The sequence below is a fragment of the Callithrix jacchus genome, chromosome 5 (assembly GCF_049354715.1).
Source record: "Callithrix jacchus isolate 240 chromosome 5, calJac240_pri, whole genome shotgun sequence".
NCBI classification, from domain to species: Eukaryota; Metazoa; Chordata; class Mammalia; order Primates; family Cebidae; genus Callithrix; species Callithrix jacchus.
Window position 1 is genome coordinate 13,470,401 of NC_133506.1, and position 12,129 is coordinate 13,482,529.

The window sequence follows — 12,129 nt, forward strand, 5'->3', positions numbered from 1 at the left end:
ATATGCAAAGAATTCACTTGACAAGTCCAGGGATAAAATATTGCCAGTATCAATTGTAATATATTGATTAATATATTGATTTTTCCAACAAACAGCCATTCACTTTCAACCACTCAATATTTCAACTCTTGATGTATTCAACTCTTAATATATTCAACTCTTTGTGTAACTCTTTATGTAACAAAACTTACACAATTCTTTTCTCTCTTCCTTTTTCTAAAGAAAAATGTCAAAAATATTGCTGAATATACTCCACACTGAACAAATCAATTTTGAAAATTTTTGTATCTTACCATATACTTACTATGAGTTTAGGAAAATTTGAATTCCCACCATTCCGTACCACCCAACCATAACAACCATAACCCCACTGTCTACATTTCCCAGCCAGAAGATTTAGAATCCATGCTTGAGCCAAAGCCTACATTAAAACCATTGCTTGATCCTGCATTTGATGCTGATTCCCAACCAATTGCTGTACCAGCATTAGAACCACTTAAGAGTCATTTCTAGACAACAGACCTGATTTGGCTCCCTCTGCCTGTTGCCTTGACTTTGGTTATTACCTGATGGGCCTGACTGGTTCTGCTGGCTCGCATGTTCGTTGTACCCTAACTGCTCTGCAGTGCTGCCTGGGCTGCAGCCATCATGGCTGGATTAATGCTGAACACACCAAAGTTCATCCACCACCTATTAGTACCTTGATTGTTTTCCAAGGTACGAATTGTTTTCCAAGCCCCACCACTCTGCTGTTACCAAATCCACCCAGATTATCGAATCTTCCTCTTCTGTCTATTGCTATTGCGTGATTAGCTTTGGCACTGGATATATGTATGCTGAGTCCTTTAATGATCAATTCCTCTCCACAAAGAGATTGGGCAAATGTAACAAAGGCAAAGGCCCTGAATGGCTTGGGAACGAAGACATCCACCAACTTCTTCATACTGAGAGAAGAACTACCATAGCTCATCTGGAGTCATGTCCTCTGTATGGGGCCCCACAGACACTTTTCTGCTTCTCAAAGATTCATCTGGACCTTGCTTAGAATTGGGAAATTTACAATCATACCATCACCCATCTGTCATATGTCACTGTGACAGTAATTTCATGTGTGTTTCATACTTTGTAAAATGAACAAAGCCAAACCCTGTTGACCAGTTTTAATATCTATCTTGACTTGCACATCTCCAAAGGTACTAAAATATTCTTTCAGATTGTTTCTATAGGGGGAAAAGCAAATTCAGCACAAACTCGCTAATTACCAACACTATTAAATAAGATGTTTTCTGGGCTGCTCTTCATTTTCACTGATGTCTCATCCATTTTTCTTTTGTTGGCTTTGGGATAGTTGACAACATAGACCAGATTTCCACAGGCAGCATGAGGGGCATGCAGAATTCCTTCTGCCAACTAGATACCTCTCATACATTGAGACACTGGATTCTTGTAGTGAAGCCCACATGCCCCTGGAAACTGGACTGTAACCATGGACAGCAGCACCATCCCATTGTCTTCTGATATTTCAAAGAGTTCCTTATTCTCATCTTCAGTTACTTGAGTGTATTCAGACATCTTTTATTTCTGCACTAGGCTACTGCTAGGAAGCCCAACTGGGACACCAAAGCAGTGACAGATCCAAGCACAGCTTAGTTTATTCTCCTTGATAATCATTTTTATTGTTCTTCCTGGGACTCATTCAAGACTTTCTGGAATTCATATTAACTCATGGCCAAACATGAAAATAAGCTGTAACAAGGGGGTGTGTAATGCAAACATTTGGAAGCGCTGTCTCCTGGTCCTTGCCAGCCACGGTCCTTTGGATGTTTAGCTTGTCAGCAGTAATCATCATGGTTGATTACTTGATCTGCATCATTTCACATAAGCAATTGTTATGTCTTCAGTGATGACCTGAGAGGAGAATATATTCCAATGACATAGTAAATGCCCTTTCTGGAGGAGGGACAAGAAAGATTCAGGATGCTGTAATTCAGGAGGCTGAGCTCTGACCCTTAGCCCCTAAACCCACTATCCATGAGAAGCCATGCTGGAATTTAGACAGCAGTACGTCATAGAGCTGGCAGGACATTGCTCATTGATGGTAGGTGCAGTGTTTACAGAAGTGTGTAATGTGAAGTGCTAGTGCACAAGAAGGGCCCTGTGGTTAAATGTGTTTGAAAAACACTACATGCTGTATCCACTGGCCACACTTTTAAACAACCAGATTTTGTGAAAACTCAGAGCACAAACTCACTAATTACCATGAGGATGGCACCAAAACCCTTCATGAGGGATCTGTGGTCACAACACAAACATCTCCCACAGGCTCCACCTCCAGCATTGGGGATTACATTTCAGCATGAGATTTGGAGGGAACAAATGTCCAAACCATGTCACTTTGGCTATTTGGGGTCCTTTGTGATTCAATATAAATTTAAGAATTGTTTTTTCTATTTTTGTAAAAGATGCTCTTGGGATTTTGATCGAGATTGCCCTAAATCTGTAGATAGCTTAGGGTAATATGGAGATTTTTTTTTTTTTTAAGCATATGAAAATGTGCTCAGCATCTCTGGTCACCCGAGAAATACAGCTTTAAGCTATAGTGAGATAACATTATATTCCCTCCAGAATAGTTAAAAATGGAAAAGATGGACAATGCTGGTAGAATGTGGAGAAACGAAACTCTCATTCACTGTTGGGAGGAGTGTAAAATGGTACGACCATTTTCTTTTCTTTTTTTTTTTTTTTTTGAGGGAAAAAGAGAAAAAGAAGGGGAAAAAAAGAAAAAGAGGGAAAAAGTAATATTACTTCATTCCTAAAATGGGTTTCAATAATGGCCGATCAATATTTTGAGTGTTTAAAGTGGTTAATGCATATTTTATGTGTTTAAAATGGAGACCTCTATTGTGTTTATTTGTTCTGGCTCTGAGTTCAAGACCTGGATATCATTATCAATTTGTTGTCTCGTTGAATCTAAATCTCATTATGTGTCTTATGTATCTGGGTGTTAAGATCTCTTATTGTTGCATTAATCCTTTTACCCTTGCATCCTTGTAGCTTTGAAATCTATTTTATTAAGTGTGAGAATTGCAACTCCTGCTTTTTATTTATTTATTTTTGCTCTTCATTTGGTTGGTGAGTTTTTTTCCATCCCCTTGTTTTGAGTCTTTGTATATCTTTAGACATATCGTTAGATTTTGTGGATAATGTATATTTTGTGTGTTTAAAATGGAGAGCTCTATTGAGTTTATTTGTTCTGGATCTTAGTTCCAGTCCCGGATATTGTTATCAATTTTCTGTCTCGTTGAATCTAAATCTCATTATGGGTCTTATGTACCTGGGTGTTAAGATCTCTTATTATTACATTAATCCTTTTACCCTTGTATCCTTGTAGCTTTGAAATCTATTTTGTCAAATGTGAAAATTGCAACTCCTTTTTATTTATTTATTTTTGCTCTCCATTTGGTTGGTACGTTTTTTTTTTTCCAACCCTTTATTTTGAGCCTATGTATATCTTTGGATATACCGTTAGATTTTGTCTGTATCTTTTGATTGGGAGATTTGGTCGATTTAAATTTAGGGTTGCTGCCGTTTGATATTAACTGGCTATTTTGTCCTTTCGTTAATAAAAATTCTTCTTTATGTTAATGCTCTTTACTTTTTGGTGTATTTTTAGAAATGGTCATACTGGTTGTTCCTTTCTGTGTATAGTGCTTCTTTTAGAAGTTCTTGTAAAGCAGGCCTGGTGGTAATAAAATCTCTGAGTACTTGCTTGTTCCTAAAAAATTTTATTTTTCCTTCAAATGTAAAGCTTAAATTGGCAGGATATGAAATTCTGGGCTGAAAGTTCTGTTGATTAAGTATATTGAATATTGGCCCCCACTCTCTTCTAGCTTGTAGGGTTTCCGTTGAGAGATCTGCTGTAAGCCTAATAGGCTTACCTTTATGGGTAACTCGATCTTTCTCTCTGGCTGCCCTTAATATTTTCTCCTTCATTTCGATCTTGGTGAATCTAACGATTATGTGCCTTGGGGTTGGTCTTCTTGAGGAATATCTTTGTGGTGTTCTCTGTATTGCCTGGGGTTGAATAGTGTCCTGCTTTGCTAAATTAGGAAAATTTTCCTGGATAATGTCCTGGAGAGTATTTTCCAGCTTGAATTCATTCTCTCCGTCACATTCAGGTACACCAATCAAGCGTATATTAGGTCTTTTCACATAGTCCCATATTGCTTGGAGACTTTGCTCATTCCTTTTTATCCTTTTTTCTCTATTCTTGTCTTGTTTTGTTTCATTAAGTTGATCTTCGACCTCTGATACCCTTTCTTCTGCTTGATCCATTTGGCTGTTTAAGCTTGTACATATTTCACTAAGTTCTCGTGTTGTATTTTTCAACTCCATAAGTTCATTTGTATTCCTCTCTATATTGTCTATTCTTTTCAACATTTCATCTAACCTTTTTTCCAAGTTCTTAGTTTCTTTACATTGTGTTAGAACAAGTTCCTTTAACTCCCAGAAGTTTCTTATCATCCACCTTTTAAAGCCTACTTCAGATAATGGAACACAGTCCTTTTCCATCAGGGCTTGTTTGGTTGCTGATGAGTCCTTTTCCATCAGGGCTTGTTCCGTTACTGATGGGTTCTGATTTTGAGTATACTCAGCTTTCTTAGGCTGTTTTTTTCCCTTCATTGTAGATGAACCGCCTTTCTAATTAGGTTTCTGAGTCGACGTCCAACTTATTGATTCCCAGTGCTGGGATCCCAGCAACCCACTGTGGCAGCCTAAATAGCAGCGATAAGACTGATGGTGCTCTTCTGCCCGGGAATCTCTGGTCTGGCTTCCCTCTTGAGTCTGCAACAAGCGGCTCTGATTACCTGGAGCTCCAAACTCCGGTCAGTAGGGGAAGCAGTCCCGTTGGCTCTGCATGAAGAGCTGCTGTGCCCAGACGCCGGCAAAACCACTGCGGCAGCCACAAGAGTCGCACTGGCGACCCGTGGGGCTCCTCCACTGGGAATTGGCTGATCGGTGAGTGACAAAAATTCGTCTAAAAGTGTGGCGTCGTGTCATTCTCTAGGCTTTCACTGGGAGCTACAATCCTGAGCTGTTAGTGGTCGGCCATCTTGGATCGATCTCGAGATTTTTAGCAATATTAATCTTTTAATCCAATGACAAGAGATATCTTTCTGTTTGTGTCTTTTAAAACTTCCTTCATCAAGGTTTTATAATTTTCAGTGTACAAGTCTTAGATATTTCATTTTGTTGCTAATACACATGAGACTTTTCTTAATTTTCTTTTTGGCTACTTCATTGTTGGTGTATAGAAATGCCACTAATTTTTGTATGATGATTTTGTATCCTGCAACTTTACTAAATTGGCTTATTGGTTCCAACAGTTTTTTTTTTTTTTTGAGTGTTTAGAATTTTCTATGTATATGACCATGCCATCTTTAAATAGAGATAATTTTATTTCTTCCTTTCTGATTTGTATGCTTTTTAATTTCACTTTCTTGCCTGATTGCTCCAACCAGGACTTCCAATACTATGTTGAATAGCACTGGCAAGAGTGAGCATCCTTATCTTGCTCTGGATCTTAGAGGAAAAGCTTTGTTTTTTCCAGTGATTATGACTTTAAACATAGGTTTTTTATGTATAGTTTTTATTGTGCTAAGGAAAGCTCCTTCTATACCTATTTGGTTGAGAATGTTTACCATGAAAAGATGTTGAATTTTGTCAAATGCTTTTTGTGCATCTATTGAGATAATTAGGTGGGTTTTCTCTTTTATTTTGTTAAGTGTGTCACATTGATTGATTTTCGTCTTAAACCAGCTTTGCATCCCAGGAATAGATTCCACTTGATTATAATGTGTGATCCTTTAAATGTGCTGTTCAGTTCAGTTTACTAGCAATTTATTAAATATTTTTACATGTATGTTCATCAGAGAGAGTGGCTTACAGTTTTCTTGTATATATTTGTTTTTTTTTCCTGGCCTTGGAATCAGGGTGATATTGTCTTTATAAAATGAGTTTGGGAGTGTTCCGTCTTCTATTTTTGGAATAGTTTAAGAATGGTTAGTATTAGCTCTTCTTTGAATGTTTGATACACTCATTTATGAAGCCATCTCATCCTGGGGTTTTCTTTGTTGGAAAGGTTTTGATGACTGATTCAATCTCCTTGCTTGTTATTGGTCTCTTTGTCTTTCTAGTTCTTGATTCAGTCTTGATAACTTGCATGCTTTTAAGAATTAATCCATTTCTTCTAGGTTATCCACTGTGTTGGCATATAATTATTCATAGTAGTCCTTGTGATTCTTTTTGGTTTTGTGTCATCTATTGTAAAGTCTCCTTTTAAAAAAAATTCTGATTGTATTTATTTGAGTTTTCTCTTTCTGTTTTGTGTTAGGCTAGCAAAGGGTTTTATAATTTTACCTCCTCAAAAATAATTATTAGTTTTACTTTTTTCTGTTTATTTCTGCTCCAATCTTTATTTCCTTCCATCTGCTAATGTTGAGTATAGTTTTTCTATTTTTAGTTCCTTGAGTTGTAAAGTTAAGTTGTTTGATATATTTCTTGTTTTTAAGGTCAATATTTAACACTGTAAGATTTTGTCTTAATGCTGCCTTTACTGCATACCATATACTTTGGTAAGATGTGTTTTTGTCTTGATTTATCTCAAGGTAATTAAAAAATTTCCTTTTAATTCTTTTATTCAATGGTTGTTCAAGGGTGTGAGGTTTAGTTTCTATGTTCCTGTGTGAATTTTCTTGTTTTCTTGATATTATTGATTTCTAGTTTCATTCCACTGTGTTCTGCAAGATACTTAATATAATTTCAGTCTTCTTAAATTTTAAAGACTTGTTTTATGACCCAACGTATGGCCTATTCTGGAGAATATTCTGTGTGCCCCTGAAAATAATATGCATTCTGCTGCTATTGGGTGGGAAATTCTCTCTATGTCTATTGTCCATTTGATTTTTAGTGTTGCTCAAGTTGGTTTCCTTATTTTTCTGCCTAGATGTCCTATTCATTCTTGAAAGGGGGGTATTGAAGTCTTCAATTATTATTGTATTGTGGTCTATTTCTTCAGATATATCAATGTTTTATATATTTAGTTGCTCTGAAGTTAGGTGCCTTTATTCCTCTTGAATTGACTTTTTATCATATATAATATACAAAATATATATAATGATCTTTGCCAATTTTTGACTTAAAATCTTTTGTCAAGTATAGCTCTTTCTGCTTTCATTTTTTTTTGAGATGGAGTCTCTTTCACCCAGGCTGGATTGCAGTGGCATGATCTCAGCTCACTGCACCCTCTGCCTCCTGGGTTCAAGTGATTCTCCTGCCTCAGCCTCCCAAGTAGCTGGGACTACAGGGATGTGCCTGGCTAGTTTTTTGTATTTTTAGTAGAGATGGGGTTTCACCATGTTAGACAGGAGGGTCTCAATCTCCTGACCTCATGATCCACCCACCTCAGCCTCCCAAAGTGCTGGGATTACAGGTGTGCGCTCCTGCACCTGGCTCCTGCTTTCTTTTGGTTTCCATTTGCGTAGACTATCTCTTTCTATCCCTTCACTTTCAGGCGATATGTGTCCTTACATTTAAAGTGAATCTTTTATAGACACTAAGTCACTGTATCATGTTTTTTAATCCACTCAGCAACTCTATGCCTTTACATTGGAGAATTTAATCCATTCACATTTAAAGTGATTGCTGATATGTAAGAACTTACTATTGCTGTTTTGGTAATTGCTGTCTATTTTCGGTTCTTTTGTCCCTTCTGCACTTTTGCTGTCTCCTTTTGTTGTCTAATTTTTTTTTTCCTGTGGCAGTTTGGTTGGGTTCCTTTGTCTTTGTCTTTTTGTGTATCTATTGTAGACTTTTCTTTTGTGGTTACCTTGGGGCTTATACTATAATTCTTGTAGTTATAAGCATCTATTTACATTTTATAACAACTCAAGTTCAATTGCATATAAAAATTCTGAACTTTACCCCATCCCACATATATGCTTTGTGTTCTTGAAGTCAGAATTTACTTCTTTTTTATTATGAGTCTGCTAACAATATTTAAAAAGTGTATTTTTTAATCAACACAAAATTGTGCATATTTATGGAGTACATAGTGATGTTTTAATATATGCAATATATAGTGATCAAATCAGGGTAATTAGCATATTTATTACCTCAAACATTTATCATCTGTGTTGAGAACATTCAAAATCCTCTCTTGTAGATATTTGAAAATGTATAATAAATTACTGTTAGCTGTAGTCATCCTACAGTGCTATAAAACACTGGAACTTATTCCTGCTATCTAGCTGCAAATTTTTTATCATTTAACAGATCCTCATATTCCTCTCATTCATCCCAGCCCCTAGTAGCTACTATTGTACTCTCCACTTCCATGAGATCAACAGTTTTAGCTTCCAAATAAGAGTGAGAACATACATGCTACCAAATTTTTCTGTTTATAGTTACTCTTAATACTTTTGTCTTTCAACTTTTATGTTAGGCTTATGGGTACTTTGCATACCACCATTACAATGTTACATCATTCTACATTTGACTTTATTTTTACTTTTACTGGTGAAATGTGTACTTTCATGTGATTTCACATTGTTTTGTGTGTTTTTAATTCCATTTGAAGAACTCCCTTTGGCATTTCTTTTAAAGCAGGTTTAGTGGTAACAAACCATCCAGTTTTTTTTTGGGGGGGGTCCTGGAAAGACTTAATGTCTCCTTCATTTTTAAAAGATTAGCTTTACAGAGAAAAATATTCTATGCTGGAAATTATTTTTCCTTTTATTTTTGACAAAGAAGAGGAATATACATTATTTCTTGATTGTTCCTCACTTAAGAATGAGGTTATTTGTGGTGTGTACATGGCTCCAGAATATTTTTCTTCTTACAGAATGTTCAATATTCCAGCTTACTCTCTCTGTACTTTGAATATATAATTTTACTTTCTTCTTGTCTGTAAGTTTTACATTGAAAAATCATCTAATTGTGGTGTAGGTATTTTTGTATTAAACCTATTTGGTGTCCTATACACTTCTTGAGTCTGAATGTCTGTTTACTTTTCCAGATTTATGAAGTTTTCTATTATTTCTTTAAATATACTTTCTTACACTTTCTATCTCTTTTTTGGTGACTCCTGTAATATGTATATTAGTTCACTTCACAATATGTATATTGCTTCCATAAAATTCTTAGTCTTTTTCACTGTTTTTCATTGTTTTAATATTTTCTCTCCTAATTGAATAATTTTAGATGATTTGTCTTCCAGTTCATGGATTCTTTCATCTGCTTGATTCAATCTGCTATTGCAGTGTTATCTTGCATTTTCATTTCAGCCATTGTATTCTTAAGATCCAGAATTTCTGGTTTTAAACGATGGTTTCTATTTTTTTTTGTTGAATTTCTCATTTTGTTATTGTATTTTCCTGATTGTTTTTTTCTTAAATTTGTTCATGTTCTTTTGGGCACTCTGAGCTTCTTTAGAACAATTATTTTGAATTCTTTGTCTCACAATTCATGGATCTTCCTGTCTGTCAGGTCAGGTACTGGAAGTTAGTATTACTATTATTTTTGGTGATGTTTTCTTGATTTTTCTTGTTTCATGCTTGTATTGGTATTTTTGCATTTAAAGAAATAATCACCTCTTCTAGACTTTATAGCCTGGCACTGGTAAGGAAAGAATTTTACTTGGGGGGGGGGGGAGCATGGGATTCCTGGAATTGGGCATGGGAAGGCATGCTGGAGTGTGCTATAGTACACCAGATCCAGTGGTGTATGGGGCTCCAATTTGGAGGCATGCAGAAGCTCTGTGTCCAAGGGAACTTCATGATTGGTGTCTCAGGTAGCAGGAGTCTTTGATATGGGAAACTTTGTGGCCTTTGGCTTCAAAAGCTTCAAGGGAGTCAACAGTGACTGTAAAGTCTGGTGGAGTCCTCAGTAGTGCTTCTTGTTCCAGTGGCAGGCATTGTTTCTTAGAAGGGTCAGGGCAGGTGGTGGCAGGGGCCCGTGTTGGTGGTTGTGTGCACACTACTGGTTTTGGGGGCTGAGGCTAGTGGCATGTGTTTGTTCTGCTGTGGAGGCTGGCTGCAACCACGCATGTGGTGGTGGGGGCTGGCAGTGGTGATTGAGGTTGGCTGCATATGTACACAAGGTGATTGCATTAAGTATCGGGACTGGGGTGACCATGGCCACACTGGCTTGAATGGCTCTAATGGTGGGAAGTGGGGAACTGCAGCTGAAGCAGCCATGATCCTCAATGCAAAAACTGCACTGCCCTCATCAGCAAAAGCTGTGGGGTGTCTGTGGCAGCTATGATGGCTATTTGTTTCTTCAGTAGCATCTGCACAACAGGCCTCTGGGACCACCATGGGTTCTGTGTGTGGGTAATACTGATAGTACCACCCTTCTTTGTTTCTAGCCATCTCCGGATATCTTGGTACGCTGATCTCAGAAATCTGAGTGGAGTGAAACCAAAGTAAGTTTTTCAGGAAGTACCTGGAAAGGCTTGGGAAGCTGATTCCTTACCTTGCTTGTTTCTCATGAGAGAAATTCATGGGTTGAAGAGATCTCTTTGGCACTTAGCTATCCTTCCTTGGGGCATGGGCTGATGTAGGAAAAATAAAACTGTTCTTCTTACCTTTTTTATGTGGTTATTCAATTTTTTTTTTTTTGCAGTGTGCTGCTGCAGATTTTTAACTGCATTCTTGAACTCTCCCAGAGCTATTTTTGTTCAGGGATATATGTCTTAATTGTTATTTTTGGGGAATGTTAAAGGCTAGGATCTCCTACTCCACATCCTGCTAATGTCCTCCAAAGATTTGTTATTTTAAACTGTTAAATTTTGGGGTAACTTGATACATAGCAATTGGTAACAATATATTATTAAGTATTATTGTCATACAGTCTGCTAATAAGACAATTACCTTTTTCTCTCTCTAAACGTGGCCAATTTATATAAATGTTCCACATGTACTTGAGATAAATCTGTATTTAACAGGATTCTATATATGTCTATTAGACCAAGCTTGTTAATTGAGCATGCTCTATATACTATTTTTTTTCCTGCATAATTTACTGATTACTGACAGGGCATATTTAAATCTTCATTTCTCTTTGTTTTCCTTCCATGCTTTTGGCTTTATGTAATCTAGTGCTCTGGTTTTTCAGGTGCATATAAATTTAGACTTACACAACTTTCTGGTTGGGTAAATGACTTATAACCCCTTTATCTTTGATAACTCATAATTTTAAAGCTTATCCTAAAGAGAATTAAAAACAAAAACGATATAATCATCTCAATAGGCACAGAAAAAGCATCAGATAAAATCCAACATCCCTTTATGAGAAAAATTCTTAACAAACTAGCAATTGAAGTAACATACCTCAAAATAATAAGAGCCATCTGTGAGAAATGCACAGCCAATATCATACTGAACAGGCAAAAGCTGGAAGCATTTCCCCCAAGAGCAGAAACAAGATAAGGATGTTCATTCTCACTGCTCCTATTCAGCAGAGTACGGGAAGTCCTAACCAGAGCAACCAGATAAGAGATAGAAATAAAAGGCATCCAAATAGGAGGAGCAGAAGTCAAATTATCTCTTTCCTGATGATATAATTCTATACTTAGAATGCTCTAAAGATTCTGCCAAAAGACTTGTAGGCCTGATAAGCAACTTCAGGAAAGTATGAGAATCAAAATCGACATATAAAAATCAGGAGCATTTCTATGCACCAATAATGCTGAAGCTAAGAACCAATTCAAGAGCTCAGTCTCATTTACAGTAACCACTAAAGAATAAAATTTCTAAGATTGCATCTAGCCAAAGAGGTAAAAAAAATTTCTACAAGGAGAACTATAAAACATTGCTGAAGAAAATCATAGATGATAGAAACAAATGGAAAAACATTCATGCTTATGGATTCGAAGATCAATATTGTTAAAATGGCCATGCTACCTAAAGCAATTCTATAGATGTAATGCTATTTTTATCAAATTGCCAACATTATTTTTCACAGAATTTGGAAAAACTATCCTAAAATTTATATGGAACCAAAAAAGGGCCAAAAATCTCCAAATCAATCCTTAGCAAAAAGAATAAAGCTAGAGGCATCACCTTAGCT

The 12,129-nt window shown here is 36.5% G+C and overlaps 1 pseudogene; it reads right to left on the reverse strand.

Annotated features, from left to right (window-relative positions):
- Positions 1-374: 374 nt before the first annotated feature.
- LOC100388439 (TAR DNA-binding protein 43-like) lies at positions 375-1,599 on the reverse strand (annotated as a pseudogene).
- Between the last annotated feature and the right edge of the window lie 10,530 nt (positions 1,600-12,129).